The following is a 27,584-nucleotide window of genomic DNA, read 5'->3' on the forward strand; positions in this document are numbered from 1 at the left end:
TGCTCAAATATAGATGTAATTGCTGACACAGGACACAGATTGACTATTCTCAGAAATATCTGATAAATATGTAAGCGGACCACATACCAAGCCTCAGAAATCTAGGTTTACTAGAAAAACGTGTTATAATTTGTGAAGGAATGTTTCATTTTATTATGAGTTTACCTGTTGAACACACCCAAAAAAAAAAAAAATTGGAAAATGACGCCTATCCTCCTACGTCCCACCTTATTGAAACCTGTATACTTAAATACCCCCCAACCAAGTGCTTCATCACAGAAGACGACTGTGAAGAGTTCATCATGGTCTCTCCTCTTGGATTTCTGATCCTCTTTTCAGTTCTTGCAGCGAAAAGTAAGTCTTTTTCTTTGCTTTCTAGTTGTGAAGAACGATCAGAGGGCTGGACCGGCCTTATAGCATAACTTTTATTGAGAACCCATAAATTCCATTGATATAGAAGAAGAAAGTGGGTCCAATCAACCATTTCACCTGTAACCGCTAAAGGGCCAAGAAAGCCCAACATTTTTTAGTTTTTTTTAACCATTGCATCTCTAGATCCATAACATTATTTTTCCTATATGTAGCTGTAGGAGGGCGTTTTTTTTGGATGATTTGTATTTTTTTTAATGGCACCACTTTGGGGTACATACTGTATTTTACAGGTCGGGTATATATAGAATGCAGTAGCATGATTGAGGCAAATTATAAAATAACTCTAAGGCTACATTCACAGGAAGGTATTTTGTTTCCGTGTCTGTTCCCTTTTTTTTGCGGATAGGATGTGGATCCATTAATTTCAATGGGTCCACAAAAAATGCGGACAGCACACCTCGTGTTATCCGCATCTGTATGTCCGTTCCGTAGCCCTGCAAAAATAAATAAATGTCCTATTCTTGTTGGTTTAGGCATTGTAGGCATTGTTACAATGAATCATCATACGGACGTCACCTGTTTTTTTTTTTTTGCTGACCCGAAATTTGCGGGTCACAAAACACATACGGTTGTGTGAATGTAGCCTTCGGATACTTTCACATCAGCGTTTTGGCAATCCGATATTTAGATTGGGCAGAGGATCTCAAAACTGACCCAGAAGGGATCGTTTTGTCCCCATTCATTGCCAAAGAGGACAAGACTGATCGGTATGCATCAGTTCCGTTTTGTAGTAGTGGTGAACCATTACTAAAAAAAAACTGATCTGTCACCCATTGACTTACAATTATTTTCATGATGGATCCGGTTTGTTCCGTTTTGATTTAATACAACCAATGGAACCAGGGCTGTGGAGTCGGAGTCGGTGTCCATTTTGGTGGAGTTGTTATAAAATGTACCAACCCAGACTCCAAAAATATATAATAAATTGGTAGAGTTAGTTCAATGCAGTATATGCTGAATTTTGGGAGGTGACAGGTTCCCTTTAGGCTACTTTCACACTAGCGTTCAGAGCGGGTCCGTCTGATGTCTGCACAGACGGATCCGCTCCTATAATGCAGACGTTTGTATCCGTTCAGAACGGATCCGTCTGCATTATAGTTTAAAAAAAATTCTAAGTGTGAAAGTAGCCTAAACGGATCCGTCCAGACTTTACATTGAAAGTCAATGGGGGACGGATCCGTTTGAAGATTGAGCCATATAGTGTCATCTTCAAACGGATCCGTCCCCATTGACTTACATTGTAAGTCTGGACGGATCCGCTTGCCTCCGCACGGCCAGGCGGACACCCGAACGCTGCAAGCAGCGTTCAGGTGTCCGCCTGCTGAGCGGAGCGGAGGCTGAACGCCGCCAGACTGATGCATTCTGAGCGGATCCGCGTCCACTCAGAATGCATTGGGGCAGTACGGATGCGTTCGGGGCCGCTTGTGAGACCCTTCAAACGGAGCTCACAAGCGGAGCCCCGACGCTAGTGTGAAAGTAGCCTTAAAGAGGTTTTCTCACTAGTTACAAAGATTAGCTTTCAACTTAAAGTTAAAAGAAGACATTTTCTAAATACAGCTCTGACTGAGGTAGCAATTAGGATGAGTGGGCTACAGGACGGCCAAGAGCAAGAGGAATGGGGTCTGGACAGTGCTACTGCTGCCATATCGTTAGCCTCATCAGATGAGGAGTTTACCTTGACAAGTATTTGGATGACATGGAGCAGGCAAAGCGTTGCCACAGGGGAAAAGATTCCGCTCCCAAAGCAAACAGATTGACCGTATTTCGGTATTTTTTTTCACTTGCTCTCACAGAAGTAGAAGAGTTCAACCGATCATCAAAACTGACTGTGCAGGAGGCAATTCCTTCATACCCTGAGATTGTTAGAGATGTTGTCCATGTGGTCACCGCTTTGCCACCAACCCAAGTTGGTGTAGAGAGGCTGTTCTCCAGCCTTAAAAGGATAACTGTCATTTTTTATTTTTTTTTGAGTATTGGATTGTGGTGATTAATATCTCCTTTGTGGCCCTATTTAAACTTTTCACTGTGTATTCAATTACCCCTAATTCCACAGTTTAGTTCCCTCTACTGCCTACTTTTACCTCTGCTTAAAATCAGGTTGCTATGCAGGGTCCGTCCTCTGTGTTGAAGGACGGAGGACGCAGAAGCACGCAGCCTGCAAGGTCAGATTACTGACAGCCAGGGACTGTAGGCAGGGGTGTAGCTATAGGGGGTGCAGAGGTAGCAGTCGCTACCGGGCCCAAGAGCCTGGGGGGCCCCAAAGACCCTTGAACCACATGAGAAGGCACCTGTTTTATAGAAAATGCATGCTGGTCAAGTTACACCTCTGGCTGGAGGAAAGGGTTTAGGTCAAGAATTTGGCATGGTGGGGGGTGCAATTTTTGCCTCAGGCAGCAGGAAGGCAATGTACTTCCCTGCCCCTGCCCACAAAGCAATGAGGTAAGGGGGCCCAAGATAAACTCTTGCACCAGGGCCCATGAGCCTTTAGCTACGCCCCTGACTGTAGGTAAATGATTAAAGCCAGGTCCTCCCCAGCAGCTGATAACAGTGCCTGGGCTGTGTGCACTTCTCCCTGTCCCTGCGCTTGGCAGACGCTCCCTCACTCAGCAGAGCTGGAGGATGCAGAGTCGGAGCAGCGCAGACCAGGGAAGGGAGATCTGCCGTCTGCTCAGTGTATAAATGAGAGCAACATGTGGTAAGAGGACCCCTCTGTGCTGCAGGAGATTAACCCTTTAGGGGGGGAGGGCTCTGGTTCCTGACACTTTTGGGGGGCTATTGTTACTGGCTCGTGAGGGCAGGCGGGATTAGCCTCATGGTGAGGGCAGTGGCGGCCATCTTAACTGAATAGTGAAATTACATTTTTATGCAGACTGGTTGCTAAGGGCTGAATCTTATTAAATATGGGGCAAGTCAGTCTAATAGTAACTGATTCTGGAATATCATGTTATTAGTAACTACATATATGAAAATTGAAATTAGGGTTTAAATGTGACAGTTATCCTTATAAAATAATTCGACCAGATTTGAGGTCATCTATGAAGGAGGATCTGATGGAGCCAATACTACAATACATCTGTATTGTAATGCTTGGCAGTAAGTGTATTACACAGTGTAATAGCCTTCAGCCTGCTTGTCTGTGAGCAGGGCCGTCTTTAATATTGATTGGACCCTGGGCAAGAATTTACTTGGGCCCCCTGGATCCCGCCCCCCCCCCCACCCCCGCACTTTGCTGTACTAGCTATACAGCAGCACTTACCTGTCACGTCCAGGGCCTCCAGGTGACGTCTCCTCTCTGTCATCATCTTCTCTGTAGATCTTCTCCACTCGGTCTGGACAACTTCTCTCAGCCGCCTCGTCTCTGCAGAGTGTGACACACAGACATCTTAGCTTCCTCACATTCTATCATTATCCCCCAACTGGAGTCCCCGCAGTGTTATCCTGCTGCTTGATGTACCCCCCCCCCCCCCTTCCCAGGGGTGTAGCTATAGGGAGTGCAGAGGTAGCAGTCGCTATCGGGCCCAGGAGCATGAAGGGGACCAAAGACACTTGTGCCGCATAAGAAGACACACAAAGCACTGAGGGAAGGGGGGCCCAAGCTGAACTCTTGCACCGGAGCCCACGAGCCTTTAGTTACGCCCCTGCCCCCCCCCCCCAATACCCCCAAATACTATCCTGAAGAAACATTACTGCCCCCCATAGTAATAGTGCTCCTCATAGTCCCACCAATAGTAATTCCCTTCTAGAATGCCCTCATTAGTAACACTGCCCCAACCGTGATAATGCTCCTCAACAATGCCCCCATTATTAGAAGAGCCCTCCCATATTAATAATACCCTCACAGAGTCCCCCAGTAGAAATAAGGCCCCCTATTGTTCCCCCAGTGGTAATAAAGCTCCCTACAGACCCCTCAGTAGTAATAAGGCCCCCATAGTGCGCTTAGTAGAAAAAAGGCGGATCTATAAGACCCTCCTATAGAGCCCCCGGTAGTAATAAGACCACCTATAATGTCCCTGGATCTGTAGTGCCCCCTGCAGTCTAATCCTCCATCCACCATACAGTCCCATGTAAATAACATCACCTCCTCCCCAGCTGCCTCCAACGCACAGTCCCATGTAAACATCACCCCCTAAGGCTACTTTCACACTTGCGTTCGTGCGGATCTGTCCTGTACTTGTACAGGACGGATCCGCACCGATAATACAAACGAATGCATCCGTTCAGGACCGATTCGTTTGTATTAGATTTGAATTTCTAAGTCCCAATACGGATCCGTCCTGACTTACATTGAAAGTCAATGGGGGACGGATCCGTTTACAATTGCACCATTTTGTGTCAATGCAAAGGGATCCGTCCCCATTTACTTACATTGTAAGTCAGGACGGATCCGTTTGGCTGCGCAAGGCCATGCGGATGCTTGCAGCATTTTGGGGTCCGCCTCCAAAATGGAACGGGGGGCCGTACGGAGCCGAACTAATGCATTCTGAATGGATCCGCATCAGAATGCATTGGGGTTAAACTGATGCATTTGGGGCTGCTTGTGAGAGCCTTGAAACAGTGTGAACGTAGCCTAAACATTAAGTCCCATGTACATAAACATCATTCCCCCCCACCATCCACATTCAACATACAGTCCCATGTAAATAACATCAGTCCCTCCCCCAGCCACCTCAAGCACACAGTTCCATGTCAATAACATCCCTCCCTTCAGCCCTAACATACATCCTAGTTAAATAACTACAACTCCCAGCATTGCTCTGCCTCTCCCTTAACTTACCTCTCCTCATGTACAGACATCACCATTAGGCTCCTTCTCCTTTTCACTCCGGTCTAATCCTGCACTGGTCACATGATGGTGACATCATCCAGGTCATCCTATCACAGCCTGTTTTGCTGATCACATGACCTGTGATGTCACCACAGGTCCTTCACCTCTTCCCGACAGTGTATATTAGATTCAATTGTATTGCCGTTCTGTGTACGGCAATACAGTTGTATCTAGCAGGCAGGCAGGACATTCGGGGCCTGGGACAAAACATCAGGGGCCCAGGCTTCGAATGTTTTAACCTAGTGAATGGGAGTCGGGAAACGGAGCTCCCTTGGGCCCCCAGGAGCAACTGGGCCCGGGGCAGATGCCCCTTTAGCCCTGCGGCAAAGACGGCCCTGCCTGTGAGACCCAGGGGGCTGGATCTCACAGGCTAACAAGTAAGGCAGCCACGATGTCTAAGGAAAGCATCGGGCTGCCCTCCCAGCCATCGGGTCCTTGTCACCGCAGCGCAGGTACCCGATGGACACCCGGGACCCGTCAAGATACCACACATGCCGCGGTCATTTACTATGTGGTAAAAATAACATAATTTTATCATGTGGGTCACTATTAGTGATGGACGAACATCGGCCGGGACGGTTTGCGAACCGTGTGTTTACGGCGGGCCCCATAGACTTGAATGGCAGGCGAACCTGAAAAACCTTCAGGTCATATTTGCAGCCACCAAATAATTACTAGAAGAGCACAAATAGTCCCACAACATGGACAGTGACAAACCAGAAGTATTATGTGAATTTGCTATCTCCATTCATTATTTTTGATTATTTTTTTCATAGCAAAATATTGGCAATGTAATTTCGCGCATGCGCAAAATAGGGGTGGCCTACTAAAGCAACTGGTTTCCACCAGACCGAAGTTGGATGCGATCAGACAGCAGGGCAACCCAGAGAGAAGGCAGGGACAGGGCCCAGGTGTCCCTGCCTTCTGGATCGCTGCATACACAGCGCTCATACACAGCACTTCCTGTTCCGGCCCGGCGGTCATGTGACCGCCGGGACCGGAGAGTGCAGGAGCTGTGTGAGGTCTTTCACAGACCTCGATCAGCCCTGCACTGAGGCTGTACAGCGCTGTATTGCGCTGTACAGCCTCTCTGGGGGGGTGTATTTCTCCTGTAACTGGGGCTACTATGTCAGCCCCAGTTACAGGAGAAATCAACAGTGAAAAAAAAAAGAAAAAGTGAAGTAAATGTCCCCCAGAGGTCTTGTATGACCTTATGGGGGACGAAAAGTGTAAAAAAATAAAAAAATAAATAAAAAGGTTTCACATGTAAAAAAAAAAATTCCCCAAGTAAGGAATAAAGAAAAGAATGTTAAAAATAGAAAAAAAATTAATAAAATAGACATATTTGGTATTGCCGCGTCCGTGATGGTCGGCTCTATAAATATATCACATAATCGACCCAGTCCGATAAACACAGTAAAAAAAAAAAATAACTGGCAAAAAAAGCCATTTTTGTCACCTTACACCACAAAAAGTGCAACACCAAGTGATCATAAAGGCGTATGTCCAACAAAATGGTACCAATAAAACCGTCACCTCATCCCACAAAAAATGAGCCCCTACATAAAAAAATCTCAAAAAAAATAAAAAAAAATATAGCTCTTAGAACATGGAGACACTAAAACATAATTTTTTTGGTTTAAAAAATGCTATTATTGTGTTAAAGTTAAATAAATAAAAAAGGTATACATATTGGGTATTGCCGCGTCCGTAAAAACCAGATCTATAAAAATATCACATGACCTAACCCCTCGGGTGAACACCATAAAAAGAAAAGAAAAAAACGGTGTCAAAACAGGCCATTTTTGTCACCTTACATCACAAAAAGTGCAACACCAAGTGATCAAAAAGGCGTATGTCCCACAAAATGGTACCAATAAAACCGTCACCTCATCCCACAAAAAATGAGCCCCTACATAAGAAAATCTCAAAAAAAAAAAAAAAAATATAGCTCTCAGAACATGGACACATTAAAACATAATTTTTTTGTTTAAAAAATGCTATTATTGTGTAAAACTTAAATAAATAAGAAAAAGTATACATATTAGGTATCGCCACGTTCGTAACAATCTTCTCTATAAAAATCTCACTTGACCGAACCCCTCAGGTGAACGCTGTAAAAATAAATAAATAAAAACTGTGCTAAAACAACCAAATTTTTGGTCACCTTTCCCCATAAAGTGTTATAATGAATGATAAAAAAAATCATATGTACACAAAAATAGTACCAATAAAACTGGCACCTTATCCCCTAGTTTCCAAAATGGGATCACTTCTTGGGAGTTTCTACTGTAAGGGTGCATCAGGGGGGCTTCAAATGGGACATGGCATCTAAAAACCATGTGGAGTTCCTTTTATTCTGCGCCCTGCCGTGTGCCCATACAGCAGTTTATGACCACATGTGGGGTGTTTCTGTAAACCGCAGAATCTGGGTAATAAATATTGAGTTTTGTTTGGCTGTTAACCATCGATGTGTTATAGAAAAAATTGGATTAAAATGGAAAATCTGCCAAAAAAGTGAAATTTAAAAATTTGATCTCCATTTTCCTTTAATTCTTGTGGAACACCTAAAGGGTTAACAAAGTTTGTAAAATCGGTTTTAAGTAACTTTAGGGGTGTAGTTTCTACAATGGGGTCATTTATGGGGGTATCCACTATCTACCTTCTAACGTCCTAAAAAAATAAAATGACATTTCCAAAATGATGCCAACATAAAGTAGACATATGGGGAATGTTAAGTAATAATTATTTTATGAGGTATCCCTTTCTGTTTTAAAAGCAGAGAAATTGAAATTTAGAAAATTGCAAATTTTTTAAAATTTTTGGTAAATTTTGGATTTTTTCATAAATAAAGTTGAAATATATTGACTCAAATTGATGACTATCATGAAGTACAATGTGTCACGAGAAAACAATCTCTGAATGACTTGGATAAGTAAAGGCGTTCCAAAGTTATTACCACATAAAGTGAGATATGTCTGTTTTGCTAAATTTGGCCTGGTCAGGAAGGGGGCAAATGGCCCAGATGGGAAGTGGTTAAAAGGACTTTTGTGGCCCTATTAGCTAGTGTTTGGTGTCCCTAACAGCCTGTCCCTGCTCCACAAAGCAACCTCTCCCTACACTGGCAAAAGACAGAATGTAAAATGGCTGCCAGATCGGGTTCTTTTTATAGGTTGGTGGTGTGTCCATGTGCTGAAATGTCTCAATTAGCTGTCCTGTCCCACCTGATCGATGTGTCATGGGTCAAAGTTCGGCGCAATGCAAAAAAATTGTGTTCGCATGTTCGACGAATCGCGAACGAGCAAAGTTCGCCACAAAACGATCGCCGGGCGAACCGCAAGGCCATCTCTGGTCACTATATTGATGATAATGGCACAGACATTTCCTTATATTTTCTCTCCTCCGGCGGCCTGTCAGATCTGCAGCTGCTCCCTCCTTCTCCTCCACACTGACAGGGGGGAGGAGCTGCTTTAGCTGCTCATATCTCTGGTTTGGTACCAGCTAAAGATTTGTATTGGCTGAAAGCTGACATTCCAAGCTTTCTGACAATACCAGAATGACAGCAATATGTTCAGTACAGAGGAAGATATCACTGAGAGAAATCAGGATGCTGTGAATGACGCTGAAAGTGAAAGTAAAAGCAGGCTTTACCCGCCATTATTCCCGACTCAGTGATTTCTCCTCTGTTGCTTGGACTTTAGCTGTCATTCTGGTCTTGTATGAAAGCCTAGAACTTTCAAACAAGACCAGTTGCATGTTTCTAGCTGCTGCCATCCACGAGAAAGCAGCATCTAAAGCAGCCCTTCCCCCTCCACTTTCTGCCCGGTACTCAAGGCTGTGCTCCTCCTCCCAGTGCTCTCCCCGCAGTGTCGGACTGGGGTACCTAGGGCCCACCAGTAAGATGTATTTTAGGGCCCACCGTACGGATACATAGGCTGGTGGAGGAGCTGTACATTGAATATATGTATGTAGTGCAGTAAGTCTAATGTGCAATGTGCCACTTGTGCAGGGGGTGGGAGACTAGGGGCCCACTTTGCCCAGGGGCCCACCGGGGGAATCCCTTGTACCCCTGTGGTCAGTCCAAGCCTGTCTCCCCGTCTCATGTTTACATCAGAGAGGAGATGGCTGCACGTGACAACGCTGTGAGGAGAGGCTGCTCGATGTGAAAGTGACACATTTCTGGGTGTTATTATGAGATGAAACTAAAAAAGACTAAATTAGGGCACTTTCACAATTAGAGTTTTTCTTTTCCGGCAATGAGTTCTGTCATAGGGGCTCAATTCCGGAAAAGAACTGATCAGTTAGGCCCCTTTCACACGAGCGAGTATTCCGCGTGGATGCGATGCGGGAGGTGAACGCATTGCACCCGCACTGAATACTGACCCATTCATTTCTATGGGGCTGTGCACACGAGCGGTGATTTTCACGCATCACTTTTGCGTTGCGTGAAAATCGCAGCATGCTCCTCTTTGTGCGTTTTTCACGTAACGCAGGCCCCATAGAAATGAATGGGGTTGCGTGAAAATCGCAAGCATCCGCAAGCAAGTGCGGATGCGGTGCGATTTTCACGCACGGTTGCTAGGTGACGATCGGGATGGAGACCCGAACCTTATTATTTTCCCTTATAACATGGTTATAAGGGAAAATAACAGCATTCTGAATACAGAATGCTAAGTAAAACAGGGCTGGAGGGGTTAAAAAAAAATAAAAATAATTTAACTCACCTTAATCCACTTGCTCGCGATGCCCGGCATCTCCGTCTGACTCTTTTACTGTCTAGGACCTGTGGAGAGCATTAACTATAGTTTAAGGACCTGGGATGACTTCACTCCGGTCATCACATGGTACGTCACATGATCTTTTACCATGGTGATTCACCATGGTAAAAGATCATGTGACGTACCATGTGATGACCAGAGTGACGTCATCCCAGGTCCTTAAACTATAGTTAAATGATTTTTATTTTTTTTAACCCCTCCAGCCCTGTTTTACTTAGCATTCTGTATTCAGAATGCTGTTATTTTCCCTTATAACCATGTTAAAAGCGAAAATAATACTATTTACAGAACACCGATCGCAAGCCCGAACTTCTGTGAAGAAGTTCGGGTTTGGGTACCAAACACGCGCGATTTTTCTCACGCGAGTGCAAAACGCATTACAATGTTTTGCACTCGCGCGGAAAAATCGCGGGTGTTCCCGCAACGCACCCGCACATTTTTCCGCAACGCCCGTGTGAAAGAGGCCTTATATCCCCATGCATTCTGAATGGAGAGCAATCCGCTCAGGACGCATCAGGATGTCTTCAGTTCAGTCTTTTTGACTGATCAGGACAAAGATAATTCAGCAGCATGCTGCGGTTTTATCTCCGTCCAAAATTCCGGATCAGTTGCCGAATGCCAGTTCCGGCATTAATTTACATTGAAATGTATTAGTGCCGGATCCAGCATTAAAAATACCACAATGCCGGATCCGTTTTTCCGGTCTGCGCAGACCTTTAAAAATGTCCATTTTTCTGGATGACACCGGAGCGAAGGACCCGGAATTTCAATGCATTTGTCATACGGATCAGGATCCTGATCCGTCTGACAAATGCCATCAGTTTACATGCGGTTTGACGGATCCGGCAGGCAGTTTTGGCGACGGAACTGCCAGTCGGAATCCTCTGCCGCAAGTGTGAAAGTGCCCTAATAAAGCACAAAATCATTTATACAGCAGGGTGGACTGTACCATTAGAAAATGAAGCGGCAGTTACACTTTAATGATCTCTCAGAAGTTCATTGTGATAAGATGAAGGGAGCGTTGCTTACTGAAGGTACCTTTACACGAGGCGATTATCGTGTAAATTATCGAGCGAAACTGCAAATTTATCGAGCAGTGTAAAAGCAATGAACGACGGAACAACAATCGGTAAATTTCTCACTGGTTCGATAATTGACGTCGGCACAAAAATCATTGTTGGACGTTAACGATTTCATACGTGTAAACAGGAATCATTCTGCACGCTGGATAAAGCCTCATTCACACGTCAGTCCTCCACGGACAGCACACGTTCCCATTCATTTTAATGTGTGTATACACTGTGAGACAGTGCCTGGAAAAGTAGTAGAAAATCGTTTCTTTCATATACAATCAGGGGCATAGCTATAGGGGGTGCAGAGGTAGCAGTCGCTACCGGGCCCAGGAGCCTGAGGGGGCCCAAAGGCCCTTGTGGCACATAAGAAGATACTGGTATTATAGAAAGTGCAGGCTGGTCAAGTTACACTTCTAGCTGGAGGGAAGGGGTAGGTCAAGAATTTGGCATTGGGGGGGGGGGTGTCATTTTTCAATTTTTGCCTCAGGCAGCACGAAGGTAATATCCTTCCCTGCGTCTGGCCACAAAGTACTAAGGGCAGGGGGGCCCAAGCTGAATTCCTGCACCAGGGCCCATGAGCCTTTAGCTACGCCCCTGTTACAATGTACTAGGCTACAGGAAGTGGATATCTCACCTAGGAAAGCTGGGTGAGATATCAGAAATCCAGGAAAGATGGGTTGCCTTAGGCCTCTTTCATACGACCATATGGCTTTTTCAGTGTTTGCGGTCCGTTTTTAACAGATCCGTTTTTCAGTTTTTTTGTTTCAGTAGTATTTCCAGTTCCGTTCCCTTTTTCCGTTTGGTTTCCGGTTTTTTTGCGGATCGCAAATGGCAACCGAAGCATAGCATATACAGTATACAGTAATTACATAGAAAAATTGGGCTGGGCATAAAATGTTCAATAGATGGTTCCGCAAAAACGGAACGGATACGGAAGACATACGGATGCATTCCATATGCATTCTGGTTTTTTTACGGACCCATTGACTTGAATGGAGCCACAGAAAGTGATTTGCGGGCAATAATAGGACATGTTCTATCTTTCAACGGAACGGAAAAAACGGAAATATGAAAATAGAATGCATACGGAGTACATTCCATTTTTTTTGTGGAACCATTAAAATGAATGTTTTCGTATACGGAAAGCAAAAAACGTCCCGTAAACGAAAAAAAAAAATGTTCGTGTGCAAGAGGCCTTAGCAAAACATTGTTTGCTGAGCACTTGGGTTAATGGTGTTGTCGGGCCTGGATTTTTATGGAATGATGAGCAGGTTGGTAGTGGGGCTCCTCATTCCCTTCCTGTCCAGAACAGGTTTCCTATATACGTAGCTCTCAGCCAGGTGATGGAGCTCAGCTCATTTCTGGGCTATAACGATCTGCACTATGAGCGTGTGTGTGGGGGGGGACTGGTTGAATAGACTTTCTATCACCCTTACCGCTGAAGTCTGCTAAAATGACAAAAAGGACACTGTAAGTTTACTCTGTGTTGTGTCGTGTGGCTGGTAGTAGGCCGCCTGTATAGAAAGGGTGATCTTGTGTTTAGTTAGTGCTCAGCCGAGCAGGAATTTATTTTCTGTTTTTGCCTGAATGTAAAGGCCTTAGATTTTTGCTTGTGGATGAAAATAAAGAAAACGGGCAAATCCCTGTGTGAACTGTGCCATTGTGTCACTGTCTCTGACTGCTGTGCCTACCACTACTGAGCTGTAGTGTCGATCGGCACTTCGAGAATTTGTGAAGATGTAGAATATAGTGCTATAGATTTGTAATTGTGAATATTCTAGATTTTCTATTCAACTGTAACCTCCCTTCTAGCTTGTTGGCCAATGAGAAGGCTGCAATATATTTGTCAGGGCTTAGCAACATCCCAAGCAACCAATAGGAAAGTTGCTTCCCCCTTACTATATAAGAACCTCCCCAGCAGCCATTTTCTGCTGTTTTTTGCAGTTCTGAGAGAGAGAGCAGTGACATTGCTGTGCTCTGTGCTTTCATCTGGATCCTATTCCTTATCCAATTACATTAGATAGTTAGTTAGCTTATATATATATATTACATATAGTCAGTGTAGATTAGATAGTGATACAGTGTAGCTGATAGGTTCCAGTGCAGGGTGTTAGGCAGTGTGATAGGGATTACTGTTTCTCTGCTGTCCATACATACATGCTACAGACATAGTGCTGTGATGTCACCAATCAGTGATATCTACTCAGACCTGATAAAATGTGAAGTTGCATGTATTGCACCAAAAAATATGCGCATCATTAGTGCCGATTTGTGCTATCGTGAAAATAATGACTGGAGATCGCAAATTTATTGTGAATATTAAGCGAAAAATTCGCAAAATATAGCGCAAACTAATATTGCCTATGCCGCTCATCACTACTGAGCTGACCCCCACAACACACATCAGTTTTTTACCACGGTCCGTGTTTTTAGCAAGGAAACATGCTCTATTTATTCCATGTTCATGGATCCATCACGCCCTTTATAGTCAATGGGTCCGTGAAAACCACAGATGCAACATGGATGTCATCCATGTTTCACGGGTCATTAGGAAGAGATGCTTGGGAAAAAAAATTCAGCCGGATGACACACCGACCGCAAAAAACGTACACACGGACCCAACACGGATCCATCATGGACATTTTCACGGAGGCGTCACTGACCGCCTTAACGGATTTAAACGAGGATGTGTGAATGAGGCTTTACAATAACATTTGTGTAAATGCAACTGTCTGCTTTAGGCCCCTTTCACAAGGGCGAGTATTCCGCGCGGATGCGATGCGTGAGTTGAACGCATTGCACCCGCACTGAATACCGAACCATTCATTTCTATGGGGCTGTTCACATGAGCGGTGATTTTCACGCATCACTTGTGCGTTGCGTGAAAATCGCAGCATTCTCTATATTCTGCGTTTTTCACGTAACGCAGGCCCCATAGAAGTGAATGGGGTTGCGTGAAAATCGCAAGCATCCGCAAGCAAGTGCGGATGCGGTGCGATTTTCACGTACGGTTGCTAGGAGACGATCGGGATGGAGACCCGATCATTATTATTGTCCCTTATAACATGGTTATAAGGGAAAATAATAGCATTCTGAATACAGAATACATAGTAAAATAGCGCTGGAGGGGTTAATTTATATTTTTTTTAAACTCACCTTAGTCCACTTGATCGCGATGCCGGCATCTCCTTCTGTCTCCTTTGCTGGAGGGAAGGGGTTAGGTCAGGAATTTGGCATTTGAATTTTTGGCTCAGATAGAAGGAAGGCTATGGGCTCCCCTGCCCCTGGCCACAAATCACTGAGCAACACCCCTGCCTGCAGCAATGTCAGTATACAAAAAGAGAGATGATTGCAGCCTCCATAAAAACAGCGTATTCTTTATTGGCTCCAACAGTACAAACATGTATACACATCGTCCCATTTCAGGCTGTGCTCTACCCCTTTTAACCCCTTTATAACCCCCCGTACATGTACTGCGGAAGTCTGGTCTTTAAACAGTCTTTTAAATAGCAGACAGCCGCGGCCATAAGGCTGATCGCATACATTTTCCCTTTCAGATGCTGTGGTCAAATGTGACCGCGGCATCAGAGCAGTCCGGATGCGAAAGCCATGCGCTTCCGCTCGGGTAACAGCGTTCCCCGGCTGAGATGGGGGAACCTGTTACATTGCGCTAATAGACCGAAGCCTCAAGCAGGCTTCAGAGTCTATTAGAGGAATATACTAATACAGGCCACTAGGTGGCAGCACTGCATTGTTATATTGAAAATTAAGTTTTCCATGATGCCATTAGTCTGGGTTCACACTTGAGCGTTTTACAGCACGTTCAAACGCGCTGTAAAACGCTCAACACATGAAAACCAATGCTTCCCTATGGCCCTGGTTCTCACTTGAGCGTTTTACAGCGCGTTTGAACGCACTGAAAAACGCCCTACGCTCAAACAAGTTCTTGAGCTTCTTTGGGGCGTTTTGTCGTGCGTTTGCAGCTATAGGACACTGCTGTTAATCACACAAACGCGCGTAATACGCTCGTTGACTATGGACAAAAACGCGCGACAAAAACGCGCGACACAAACGCGTGTTAAACGTGCATATCAAATATGCTCAGGTCTGAACCCAGCCTTAAGGAACACAGTGGGCAATGCCAGTTATAGTCACGCAGTTCAAATCACCCTCTTTTCCTTAAAATAAAAATAAAAATACTTAAACAAGGAAAAAAATAAACATCATGGGCATCGCCGCGTGCGAAAATGCCCATACAATTAAAACATAACAATATTAATGGCATACTGCAAATGGCTTAACAGAAAAAGAAAAAAAAACAGCCAATTTGCCATTTTCTGTCACTTTAACTTTCCAATATTTTTTTTATAAAAAGTGATGAAAAAGTCGCACATGATTCAAATTGATATCACTGAAAAGGATAGATCGTCCTGCAAAAAACTGAACCCTCACACAGCCCTGTACACAACTACAAAAACATTATAGGGGTCAGAATATGGTGATCATTTTTTTTCCCTCAAAGATTTTAACTTTTTTTCCGATATTAAAACACAAGAAAAATGATACAAATGTGGTATCGATGTAACCATACTGACCTGGAGAATGAAGATAACAGGTCAATTTTACTGCATAGTGTACAGTGTAAAAAAATAAAATAAAATAAAAACCTTTGTGAGAATTGCGTTTTTTCACAATTCTACCCCATTTGTTTTTTTTTCTGCTTCCCACTACAATGTATGCAACCATAAATGGCGCCATTAGAAACTACAACTTGACCCGCAAAAAAATAAGCCCTCAGAAGGCTATGTGAACGGTAAAATAAAAAAGTTAGGACTATAGGAAGGCAAGGAGTGAAAAACGAAAACGCCAAAATAGGAAAATCTCAGGGTGCTCTAAGAGTTAACAATGACTAAGGGCTAGTGTATAGCCCGAAATGCATCAGCTGTGTATACGTGTTACTGGCGCTAATAAACAATATGCTGTTTTTATGGAAGCCACAATCTCCTCTCTTTTTGCATTCTTGAAGTTATGTATGATTTACAGTCTGCAATGAAGGTCCAGCTGAGTGATACCAGTTGGGGGGTGTCCCTGCACAGTCTGACACTATACAATCAGTGCTGCCAGAGTCAGACGGTAGAGCCGCACATCCCCCATAAGGGCTTGTTCACACGACTGTATGTATTTTGCGATCCTCAAAAAACGGATCAGGAAAAAAATATGGATGAGGTCCGTATGCATTCCGTATTTTGCGGAACGGAACAGCTGACCCCTAATAGAACAGTCCTATCCTTGTCCGTAATGCAGACAATAATAGGACATGTTCTATTTTTTTGCGGAATGGAAATATGGACATACGGAAATGGAATGCACACGTAAACGAGTACCTTCCGTTTTTTTTTTTTTGTGGACCCATTGAAATAAATGGTTCCTTTCACGGTCTGAAAAAAAACTGAACAGACACGGAAAGAACATATGTTTGTGTGCAAGAGCCCTAAGGGTACTTTCACACTAGTTTTCAGGTATTGAGTTCCATCCTAGGGGCTCAATACCGGGAAAAAATGGATCAGTTTGGTCCTAATTAGTGTTGAGCGAACAGTTCGAGCATAGTTCGGGTCCGTACCGAATTTTGGGGTGTTTGTGACACGGACCCGAACCCGAACTTTTTCGTAAAAGTTCGGGTTCGGGTTCGTCGTTCGGCATGTATTTTGGCGCATTTTGAAAGGCTGCAAAGCAGCCAATCAACATGCATCATACTACTTGCCCTAAGATGCCATCGCAGCCATGCCTACTATTGGCAAGGCTGTGATTGGCCAAGTGCAGCATGTGACTCAGCCTCTTTATAAGCTTGTGCGCACGTCGGGACGTGCTCACTCCCGATGTGAATAGAACAGGGTTAGACGCAGCTGATGCTAGGGCGAGAATAGGCAGGGATAATTGAATAACTGGAAGCAAATTTCTCTCCTCCACCTGTGATTCATCTGAACAACTGCAGCTGAGCTGCTTTTTTGATAGGGATTGGCTATTTTTAGAGTGGCCAGAGTGATTTTTCCATCCACATGTACCCGGGCTGACCGCCGGCCGCCATTTTGCGACTTGTAGTGCTGCAGCAGAAGCTGCCACAGTGTGCATTCCAAAGCTCCAAACAAGTCAGACATCTACACCTGGGATTCAGACCAATAGCGATTTAGCAGCACAGTCCAAGGCTATTTTTTTTAAAGGTTGTGCAGACCATTTTGTGGCACATGTTACTGGGCTGATAGGCGGCGGCCATCTTGGGACTAGTGCTGCAGCACAATCTCTCCCAACGTCCATTAATCACTTGTAATAGTGGTCTGTGCCATAGAAATCCTACATCAGGGACTTGGGTGTGCTTGTGTCACCCCTACTAATACCAGTCCACCTGTAATCCATACAGTGAAAAGCCATAAAGTATTCCAGTGAGGGAATTTTTTTTTTATTTAAAAAAGGCCAAGTTAGTTTATCTGGCGTTCAATATACTAGATACAGTTAGGCCTGCGTTTCATACATCTGGAATTAGCAAACTAATGTGCTGGGGTTGGGAAAACATATATGTACCCATACTAGAATCTGTCAAAGAAAGCGGTACTCACATATAACAGTCATTCCATCTGTAATCCATACAGTCAAAAGACTGAAAGTATTCCAGTGAGGGAATTTTGCTTATAAAAAATAATATATTTCATTGTGGTGCGAGTTGAATCGCAACAATGAAGAAAAATACTATTAAGGGACGAGGACGCGGTCGTGGTGGTGTCCGTGGAGCCTCTGTTGCTGGTAGAGGACGTGGCCGTTCGGCCCCAGGCGCACACAGTAGGGAACGAACTCCCTCAACTAGCCGGCAGAATGTACCGCAATATCTCGTGGGGCCCAATGCCGCTCTTAGGATGGTAAGGCCTGAGCAGGTACAGTCATTAATCGATTGGGTGGCCGACAGTGCTTCCAGCACGTTCACCACATGGTCTTCCACCCAGTCTTCTGCGGAAAGCGCACAGGTGGCACCTGAAAACCAAGCCCATCAGTCTGTCACATCACCCCCAAGCATATCAGGGAAACGGTCTGAGCCACAAGTTATGCAGCAGTCTCTTCTTCTGTTTGAAGACTCTGCTTCCAGGGTTTCCCAGGGGCGTCCACCTAGCCCTTCCCCAGTGGAGGAAGACATACCATGCACTGACGCACAACCACTTATGTCTCCAGATGAAGAGGACATGGGAATACCACCACAGCAGAGTCACCGACTCTCTGATGATGACGAAACACAGGTGCCCACTGCCGCGTCTTTTTGCAGTGTGCAGACTGAACAGGAGGAGGTCAGGGAGGGAGACTGGGTGGAAGACGATGCAGAGGACGATGAGGTCTTAGACCCCACATGGACTGAAGGTCGTGGCGATGACTTTCACAGTTCAGAGGAAGAGGTAGTGGTGAGACCGAGACAACAGCGAAGCCAAAGAGGGAGCAGGGGGCCAAAGCAGACGAGCCGCCGCCCCCAGAGTTCGCCTGCTACTGGACATCGCCAACAGGGACCCAGCCCCACAAAGGCAGCTTCAAAGAGTTCCCTGGCATGGCACTTCTTTAAACAATGTCCTACCGACAAGACCCGAGTGACTTGCACGCTCTGCCATCAGAGCCTGAGGCGAGGCATTAACGTTCTGAACCTCAGCACAACCTGCATGACCAGGCATCTACATGCAAAGCATGAACTGCAGTGGGGTACACACCTTAAAAACCAGGCACTCGCTGAGGCTCCCCCTGCTCCCTCTACCGCTGCTGCCTCGGCTTCCGCCTCGAGAGGAATGTTGCCACCTGCCGAGCAGCAAACAGAGGATGTGCCACCGACACCACCACCACCGCCACCGTCAACTAGCGTCTCCACTATATCACACAGCAGCGTTCAGCTCTCAATATCTCAAACCTTAGAGAGGAAGCGCAAATTCCCCCCGAGTCACCCTCGAGCCCTTGGCCTGAACGCCAGCATTTCTAAACTGCTGGCCTTTGAAATGCTGTCATTCCGGCTGGTGGACACAGACAGCTTCAAACAGCTGATGGCCATGGCTGTCCCGCAGTATGTGGTTCCCAGCCGCCACTACTTCTCCAAGACAGCCGTGCCTTCCCTGCACATGCAAGTGTCCGATAAAATCAAGTGTGCACTGCGCAACGCCATTTGTGGCAAGGTCCACCTAACCACAGATACGTGGACCAGTAAGCACGGCCAGGGACGCTATATCTCACTAACTGCACACTGGATGAATGTAGTGGCGGCTGGGCCCCCGGCGGACAGTTCCTTGGCGCACGTCCTTCCGCCCCCTAGGATCGCAGGGCATCATTCTCTGCCTCCTGTAGCCTCCTCCTCCTACTCGGCTTCCTCCTCCACTGCTTCCACCAGCTCATCCGGTCAGCCACACACCTTCACCACCAACTTCAGCACAGCCCGGGGTAAACGTCAGCAGGCCATTCTGAAACTCATATGTTTGGGGGACAGGCCCCACAGCGCAAAGGAGTTGTGGCGGGGTATTGAACAACAGACCGACGAGTGGTTTCTGCCGGTGGGCCTCAAGCCAGGCCTGGTGGTATGCGATAATGGGCGAAATCTCGTGGCAGCTCTGGGACTAGCCGGTTTGACGCACATCCCTTGCCTGGCGCATGTGCTGAACTTGGTGGTGCAGAGGTTCATTCACCACTACCCCAACATGTCAGAGCTGCTGCATAAAGTGCGGGCCGTCTGTGCGCGCTTCCGCCGTTCACATCCTGCCGCTGCTCGCCTGTCTGCGCTACAGCGGAACTTCGGCCTTCCCGCTCACCGCCTCATATGCGACGTGCCCACCCGGTGGAACTCCACCTTGCACATGCTGGAGAGACTGTGCGAGCAGCAGCAGGCCATAGTGGAGTTTCAGCTGCAGCACGCTCGCGTCAGTCGTACTGCCGAACAGCACCACTTCACCACCAATGATTGGGCCTCCATGCGAGACCTGTGTGCCCTGCTGCGCTGTTTCGAGTACTCCACCAACATGGCCAGTGGCGATGACACTGTTATCAGCGTTACAATACCACTTCTATGTCTCCTTGAGAAAACACTTAGGGCAATGATGTTAGAGGAGGTGGCCCAGGTGGAGGAGGAGGAGGAGGATGAGGGCTCGTTTCTAACACTTTCGGGCCAGTCTGTTCGAAGTGGCTCAGAGGGAGGTTTGTTTAAGCAGCAGAGGACAGGTTCACAAGTCGCCAGCCAAGGCACTGTACTGGAGGACGAGGAGGATGAGGAGGAGGAGGTGGAGGGGGACGAGGATGACGCAAGTTCACAGCGGGGTGGCAGCCCAGGCCCATCACTGGTGCGTGGCTGGGGGGATACGGTGGACGATGACGATACGCCTCCCACAGAGGACAGCTTGTCCTTACCCATGGGTAGCCTGGCCCACATGAGCGAATATATGCTCCAATGCCTGCGCAACGACAGCAGAGTTGCCCACGTTTTAACGTGTGCAGACTACTGGGTGGCCACCCTGCTGGATCCCCGGTATAAAGACAATGTGCCCACTTTAATTCCTGAACTGGAGCGCGACCGTAAGATGCGCGAGTACAAGCGCACGCTGATAGAGGCGCTCTTGAGAGCATTCCCACATGTCACAGGGGAACAGGTGGAAGGTGAAGGCAGAGGAGTGGCAAGAGGTCGCCAACGCAGCTGTGTCACGGCCAGCTCATCTGAGGGCAGGGTTAGAATGGCAGAAATGTGGAAAAGTTTTGTCTCCACGCCACAGCTATCTGCACCGACACCTGATACGGAACGTGTTAGCAGGAGGCAGCATTTCACTAACATGGTTGAACAGTATGTCTGCACACCCCTCCACATCCTGACGGATGGTTCGGCCCCATTCAACTACTGGGTTTCGAAATTGTCCACGTGGCCAGAGTTAGCATGTTATGCCTTGGAGGTGCTTTCCTGCCCGGCGGCCAGCGTTTTATCTGAACGCGTATTCAGCACGGCAGGGGGCGTCATTACTGACAAGCGCAGCCGCCTGTCCACAGCCAACGTGGACAAGCTGACCTTCATAAAGATGAACCAGGCATGGATCCCACAGGACCTGTCCCTCCCTTGTGCAGAGTAGTCCTTATTAACTGCCTAAAACATGTCTTGTTGTGCTACGGGCCACTTCTTTATTTGATACAAATTTTATGAAACCCACAGTTGAATGAAACTCTTCTCTGTCTGGGCGCCGGGGCCTAACCAGATGAAAGTGGCCGGTTAAACTAACGGGTGACATGAAGCCATAACCTCTGCCATGCTACCTCTGTCTTCTGTCTGGGTGCTGAGGCCTAAGTCAAATAAAGCGGTCTTCTGCTGTGCTGGGGGATATGAAGCTAATCTCTGACCTCTCTCCTCTGTCTGGGTCCAAAGGCCTAAATCACTGAAAGAGGCCTTCTCCTGTGGTGTGTGATATGATGCCAGAATATGTGCTGTGGGGCCTCTCTCCTCTTCCTGGGTGCAGGGGTCAAATAAACTAAATTGTGGCCTACTCCTGTGGTGGTTGATATGATGCCTGATTCTCTGATGTGGAACCTCTCTCCTCTGTTTGGGTGAAGGGGTCAAAGTAACTAAATGGTGGCTTCTCCTGTGGTGGCTGATATGATGCCAGAATATGTGCTGTGGTGCCTCTCTCCTCTTCCTGGGTGCGGGGGTCAAAGTAACTCAATGGTGGCTTCTCCTGTGGTGGCTGATATGATGCCAGAATATGTGCTGTGGGGCCTCTCTCCTCTTCCTGGGTGCAGGGGTCAAAGTAACTCAATGGTGGCTTCTCCTGTGGTGGCTGATATGATGCCAGAATATGTGCTGTGGGGCCTCTCTCCTCTTCCTGGGTGCAGGGGTCAAAGTAACTCAATGGTGGCTTCTCCTGTGGTGGCTGATATGATGCCAGAATATGTGCTGTGGTGCCTCTCTCCTCTTCCTGGGTGCGGGGGTCAAAGTAACTCAATGGTGGCTTCTCCTGTGGTGGCTGATATGATGCCAGAATATGTGCTGTGGGGCCTCTCTCCTCTTCCTGGGTGCAGGGGTCAAAGTAACTCAATGGTGGCTTCTCCTGTGGTGGCTGATATGATGCCAGAATATGTGCTGTGGTGCCTCTCTCCTCTGTCTGGGTCCAAAGGCCTAAATCACTGAAAGAGGCCTTCTCCTGTGGTGTGTGATATGATGCCTGAATATGTGCTGTGGTGCCTCTCTCCTCTTCCTGGGTGCGGGGGTCAAAGTAACTCAATGGTGGCTTCTCCTGTGGTGGCTGATATGATGCCAGAATATGTGCTGTGGTGCCTCTCTCCTCTTCCTGGGTGCGGGGGTCAAAGTAACTCAATGGTGGCTTCTCCTGTGGTGGCTGATATGATGCCAGAATATGTGCTGTGGGGCCTCTCTCCTCTTCCTGGGTGCAGGGGTCAAAGTAACTCAATGGTGGCTTCTCCTGTGGTGGCTGATATGATGCCAGAATATGTGCTGTGGTGCCTCTCTCCTCTGTCTGGGTCCAAAGGCCTAAATCACTGAAAGAGGCCTTCTCCTGTGGTGTGTGATATGATGCCTGAATATGTGCTGTGGTGCCTCTCTCCTCTTCCTGGGTGCGGGGGTCAAAGTAACTCAATGGTGGCTTCTCCTGTGGTGGCTGATATGATGCCAGAATATGTGCTGTGGTGCCTCTCTCCTCTTCCTGGGTGCGGGGGTCAAAGTAACTCAATGGTGGCTTCTCCTGTGGTGGCTGATATGATGCCAGAATATGTGCTGTGGGGCCTCTCTCCTCTTCCTGGGTGCAGGGGTCAAAGTAACTCAATGGTGGCTTCTCCTGTGGTGGTTAGTATGATGCCAGAATATGTGCTGTGGGGCCTCTCTCCTCTTCCTGGGTGCAGGGGTCAAAGTAACTCAATGGTGGCTTCTCCTGTGGTGGCTGATATGATGCCAGAATATGTGCTGTGGTGCCTCTCTCCTCTTCCTGGGTGCGGGGGTCAAAGTAACTCAATGGTGGCTTCTCCTGTGGTGGCTGATATGATGCCAGAATATGTGCTGTGGGGCCTCTCTCCTCTTCCTGGGTGCAGGGGTCAAAGTAACTCAATGGTGGCTTCTCCTGTGGTGGTTAGTATGATGCCAGAATATGTGCTGTGGGGCCTCTCTCCTCTTCCTGGGTGCAGGGGTCAAAGTAACTCAATGGTGGCTTCTCCTGTGGTGGCTGATATGATGCCAGAATATGTGCTGTGGTGCATCTCTCCTCTTCCTGGGTGCGGGGGTCAAAGTAACTCAATGGTGGCTTCTCCTGTGGTGGCTGATATGATGCCAGAATATGTGCTGTGGGGCCTCTCTCCTCTTCCTGGGTGCAGGGGTCAAAGTAACTCAATGGTGGCTTCTCCTGTGCTGATTGATATAAAGCTGATGGTTGTGCCATCTGACATGGTTGCCAGGGTCTGATTCAATGGGGGCCTACTCCTGTGGTGGGTGATCTAAATGCCTGATTCTCTGCTGTGAAACCTCTCTCCTCCGTCTGGGTGTAGGGGTCAAAGTCTTTCAAAGTCGCCTTCTCCTGTGCTGATTGATATGAAGCTGATGGTTGTGCCATCTGACATGGTTGCCGGGGTCCCATTAAATTGTGGCCTACTCCTGTGGTGGTTGATATGATGCCTGATTCTCTGATGTGGAACCTCTCTCCTCTGTTTGGGTGAAGGGGTCAAAGTAACTAAATGGTGGCTTCTCCTGTGGTGGCTGATATGATGCCAGAATATGTGCTGTGGGGCCTCTCTCCTCTTCCTGGGTGCAGGGGTCAAAGTAACTCAATGGTGGCTTCTCCTGTGGTGGCTGATATGATGCCAGAATATGTGCTGTGGTGCCTCTCTCCTCTTCCTGGGTGCGGGGGTCAAAGTAACTCAATGGTGGCTTCTCCTGTGGTGGCTGATATGATGCCAGAATATGTGCTGTGGTGCCTCTCTCCTCTTCCTGGGTGCGGGGGTCAAAGTAACTCAATGGTGGCTTCTCCTGTGGTGGCTGATATGATGCCAGAATATGTGCTGTGGTGCCTCTCTCCTCTTCCTGGGTGCAGGGGTCAAAGTAACTAAATGGTGGCTTCTCCTGTGGTGGTTGATATGATGCCTGATTCTCTGCTGTGAAACCTCTCTCCTCCATCTGGGTGTAGGGGTCAAAGTCTTTCAAAGTCGCCTTCTCCTGTGCTGATTGATATAAAGCTGATGGTTGTGCCATCTGACATGGTTGCCAGGGTCTGATTCAATGGGGGCCTACTCCTGTGGTGGGTGATCTAAATGCCTGATTCTCTGCTGTGAAACCTCTCTCCTCCGTCTGGGTGTAGGGGTCAAAGTCTTTCAAAGTCGCCTTCTCCTGTGCTGATTGATATGAAGCTGATGGTTGTGCCATCTGACATGGTTGCCGGGGTCCCATTAAATTGGGGCCTACTCCTGTGGTGGGTGATCTAAATGCCTGATTCTCTGCTTTGAAACCTCTCTCCTCCGTCCGGGTGTAGGGGTCAAAGTCTGTCAAAGTCGCCTTCTCCTGTGCTGATTGATATAAAGCTTATGCTTGTGCCATCTGACATGGTTGCCGGGGTCTGATTCAATGGTGGCCTACTCCTGTGGTGGGTGATCTAAATGCCTGATTCTCTGCTGTGTAACCTCTCTCCTCCGTCTGGGTGTAGGGGTCAAAGTAACTAAATGGTGGCCTACTCCTGTGGTGGGTGATATGATGCCTGGTTCTCTGCTGTGGGACCTCTCTCCTTTGTCTGGGTGCTGTGGTCAAAATAATAGTAAGTGACCTTCTCCATTGGTGGGTGACTTGAAGCCTGATTCTGTGCTATGGGACCTCACTCCAATTAATATTGTTTAATTTTTATTTATTTTATGTTAACTCATCATTTCCCTATCTACATTTGTTTGCAGGGGATTTAACTACATTTTGCTGCCTTTTGCAGCCCTCTAGCCCTTTCCGGGTGTGTTTTACAGCCTTTTTAGTGCCCAAAAGTTCAGGTCCCCATTGACTTCTATGGGGTTCGGGTTCGGGATGAAGTTCGGGTCGAGTTCGGATCCCGAACCCGAACATTTTTCGAAAGTTCGGCCGAACTCGTCGAACCCGAACATCCAGGTGTTCGCTCAACTCTAGTCCTAATGCATTCTGAATGGAAAGCAATCCGTTCAGTATGCATCAGGATGGCTTCCGTTCCATTCCTTTTACGGTATATGGCCAGAGAAAATACCGCAGCATGCTGCAGTATTTTCTTCGGTAAAAATTCCCTAAATTAATCCTAACTTGTCGGATTGCTGGATCCGGCATTAATTTCCATTAAAATGTATTAGTGCTGGATTCATGCGAAGACCTTGAAAAATGTGAAAAAAATAAATACCGGATCCATTTTTCCAGATGACACCGGAGAGACGGATCCAGATCTGTAAACAAATGATATCCTTTTGCATACAGATTTACGGTAGCGGAACTGCCTGCCGGAATCCAACAACGCTAGTGTGAAAGGGGCCTAAGGCTGGTTTCACACGGGCGTTGCGGAAAAAGATGCAGGTGCGTTGCGGGAACATGCACGATTTTTCCGCGTGAGTGCAAAACATTGTAATGTGTTTTGCACGCGTGTGAGAAAAATCGGCATGTTTGGTACCCAAACCCGAACTTCTTCACAGAAGTTCGGTTTTGGGTTCGGTGTTGTGTAGACTGTATTATTTTCCCTTATAACATGGTTGTAAGGGAAAAAAATAGCATTCTTAATACAGAATGCATAGTACAATAGGGCTGGAGGGGTTAAAAAAAAATGATAATAATTTAACTCACCTCAATCAACTTGCTCGCGCAGCCCGTATTTTCTTCTGTCTTCTTCTTTGAGGAATAGGACCTTTGATAACGTCACTGCGCTCATCACAATGGATCGTGTGATGGACCTTGTGATGAGCACAGTGACGTCATTAAAGGTCCTTTTCCTGTGCACAGCAAAGATGAAGACAGAAGAGAAGCCGGGCTGTGCGATCAAGTGGATTAAGGTGAGTTAAATTATTTTTGATTTTTTTTTTAACCCCTTCAACCCTATTGTACTATGTATTCTGTATTAAGAATGCTATTATTTTCCCTTATAACCATGTTATAAGGGAAAATAATAATGATCGGGTCTCCATCCCGATCGTCTCCTAGCAACCGTGCGTGAAAATCGCACCGCTTCTGCACTTGCTTGCGATTTTCACGCAGCCCCATTCACTTCAAGCTCAAATGGATAAGGTGAGTATTATTTTTTTCCCCCAAAAGAATTAACCCCTGTCTTCACTAGAGTCGAGCGGACACCTGGATGTTCGGGTTCGCCGGGTTCTGCCGAACTTCAGAAAAAAGTTCGAGTTCGGGACTCGAACTTGAACCCGAACCCCATTGAAGTCAATAGGGACCCGAACTTTGGAGCACTAAAATGGCTGTAAGGGTTAGAGGTCTGCAAAAGGCAGCAACATGTGGTTAAGAGCATGGCAAGTGCTCTGCAAACAAATGTGGATAGGGAAATGACTTAAAATAACATAAAATACGTAAAAATAAAAAATAATAATCTTGATCTAGGAGGAGGAGGTCCATATGGAGTAGGAGGTTGAGGAGGCGGTGGATGTGGTGGTGTAGGTGGAAGCGGCGGTGGAGGAGGATGTAGCTAACATTGTTTTTTTGTTTTGTTTTTTATTTAATTTTATTTATTTTTTTGTTTAAATTTGGGTAGACCCCAAAACATTGGGAAATATAAAAAATAAAAACAAAGAGAAAGTGCGCTGGAGTACAACAATGGCTGGGTATACATGTCTATTCTGCACAAGGTACGGACAAGTCCTGTGGGATCCCTGCCTGGTTCATTTTAATGAACGTGAGCTTGTCCACATTGGCTGTGGACAGGCGGCTGCGCTTGTCTGTGCTAAACAAACGTTCAGACAATACACTGGCTGCAGGGCAGGCCAGCACCTCCAAGGCATAAAGGGCAAGCTCAGGCCATGTGCCCAATTTGGAGACCCAAAAGTTGAAGGGGGCAGAACCATCAGTCAGTACGTGTAGGCATGTGCACACATACTGCTCCACCATGTCGCACGTCCCTGTGACATCCACGATCCAATTGGATATTTTCTCTATCAACTTTCGATGTTCCTTTATGCGCCTACCATGGTGATCACGGGTAACGGGGAATCAGTGTTCCATGCCGGAGAGGGAACCTGAGAAAGGGGTACCACATTCAAGGGAGGTCAATGGCTAAAATCTGATCGTGTGGAAATGTGGGACAAGTAATTAAATTAAATTCAGCACATGCGCCAGGCAAGAGATGTGCGTCAAACCGGCTAGGCCCAGAGCTGCTACGAGATTTCGCCCATTATCGCACACCACCAAGCCGGGCTTGAGGCTCACTAGCACCAACCACTCATCGGTCTGTTGTTCAAGGCCCGTCCACAGCTCCTGCGCAGTGTGGGGTTTGTCCCCCAAACAGA

General features: G+C 46.8%; 1 long non-coding RNA gene across 1 annotated transcript in view; it reads left to right on the plus strand.

The window, feature by feature from the left end:
- The first annotated feature begins 276 nt into the window (after positions 1-276).
- Positions 277-27,584, plus strand: part of LOC120992471 — an 82,139-nt gene continuing 54,831 nt past the window's right edge. Inside the window, exon 1 of the long non-coding RNA XR_005776981.1 lies at positions 277-354. This is a non-coding gene — a long non-coding RNA (uncharacterized LOC120992471). The remainder of the gene's footprint in view (positions 355-27,584) is intronic.

This window comes from Bufo bufo, chromosome 1 (assembly GCF_905171765.1).
Source record: "Bufo bufo chromosome 1, aBufBuf1.1, whole genome shotgun sequence".
Taxonomy (NCBI): Eukaryota; Metazoa; Chordata; class Amphibia; order Anura; family Bufonidae; genus Bufo; species Bufo bufo.